The following is a 1,724-nucleotide window of genomic DNA, read 5'->3' as shown; positions in this document are numbered from 1 at the left end:
AGAAGATCTAGGGAATAAATTCCTCAAACCAACACTCCAAAGACTTCGATCTAGTCTCTCTTTAGTTTGATGATCTGCCCATGTGAAAGGGCTGCCTGAATACCCCATATCTAGTAGAGCACAGTCCATCAAAGTCTCCCTGAAAGCTTGCATCTGAGCCAATCTTCGAGGAGCGCCCCCTACTTTCTCCGAATTTGTCAAAATCTCATTGAAATCACCCACTAGTAACCAAGGCAATGAGGATTGTCTGGCCAGCCGGCGCATCAACTCCCATGTACGGCCACGGTCTCCTGTCCGAGCGTACCCATAAATTCCAGATAGTCTCCATTCTTCTGGGGAGCCCTGCGCATCGATAGTAACATCTATATGCCTGGCAGAGTAAGTTTGGATATTCACCGGCATATCATTCATCCAGAGTAAGGCGACTCCCGGGGAGGACTCACTAGACGCCATCCCTAGACAATTATCAAAACCAATTCGGATCCGGAGAGTCTCCAGCTGTTTCTCAGAGCATAGAGTTTCTGATAGAAAGAGTATTCTCGGTTTCTCTTGACGAATGAGATCCACTAAAGCTCGGCGTCGTGTACCGCCAACGATGCATCGGCAGCATATATTGTTGTAACCTCGTTCTCTCTCAATCAAGATAGTCACAATGTAGCCTCCATAACCTTCTTCCTCTCCTTTACTGTTTTCAGCATTTATATTCAATAAATCTATGATTTCTAGCATGGTAACAGAGCCTCTGCTCTCGATCCTGTGGACTTCATGCTTTCAACTATCTTCAGCTACCGCTGTTATCAGTTTCTTTCGCTTTCAATTTTTGATTTCCCCGATTTTCTAAATCCCTACCCTCAAATCTCTAAGTTTCATGCCCAAACTATCATTTCGAAGCGGATAAATACTCAAATTGGAGTTCATCATAGTTACCCAGCCGTTTTCTCCTCTTCTTGTCACACTCTGACAGTGAATTTGGAATTCTGAATTCGGGACTTAGGGTTTGCATCTGAGTTTGCTTCCGAGCCTCGACTTTGCTCTTTGTTCAGTCATCTTCGTCGTCTCCTTTGGACTCTATGGTCGTTGGCGTATCTCTTCTCGTTTTCTCATCGATTGGACTAGAAGCAGTAGATGGTAATTTGACATCGAATGTGCGATGGGTATTCTGGGTAAATTTTTCTGAGCTTCTGTTTCTGATGGAATTTTGAGGCTTTCAATACCTGATATCTAGATAGTAATTTCATGGTTATGCTTCCGATTTGTGCTATGGGTTATCAATTTCTCATAATCCTTACTTAGCTAGCATCAAATTCCTTAGCAACTTTGGTATTTGTCTGTCTGATTGAGCATCCCTACGTACTCTTAATTTGTGGATTCTCTCTGGTTTTTCTGTTATGACGATATCATCAGTTTTCTTTTTTCTTTTTCTTTTTTATCAAAAATTTTTGTCTGCTGTCAACCAAAAAAGAAGGTGACGAAGTAGTTTTATAATCTTGTTTTTTGGACTGGTGAATTGTCTTGATGGATGGATTGGAGTCTGAATGCATGGATTGTGTGAGATGTGTTCATTTTGGGAGACGCTTCCTTCATTGCTGTGAGTTTGCAATGTTTACTGATTTATAGTTATATTGCTGCTAAAAGAGCTTAAATGATGAGGCGATGTTATGTTACTATTCTAATTCAAACTGGAGAGGAGATAAATTGGTATTAAGCTACTGGAGTGCATATTT

Source organism: Fragaria vesca, linkage group LG5 (assembly GCF_000184155.1).
Source record: "Fragaria vesca subsp. vesca linkage group LG5, FraVesHawaii_1.0, whole genome shotgun sequence".
Taxonomy (NCBI): domain Eukaryota; kingdom Viridiplantae; phylum Streptophyta; class Magnoliopsida; order Rosales; family Rosaceae; genus Fragaria; species Fragaria vesca.
The sequence above is the reverse complement of the archived record's forward strand: the minus strand, read 5'-3'. Positions refer to the sequence as shown.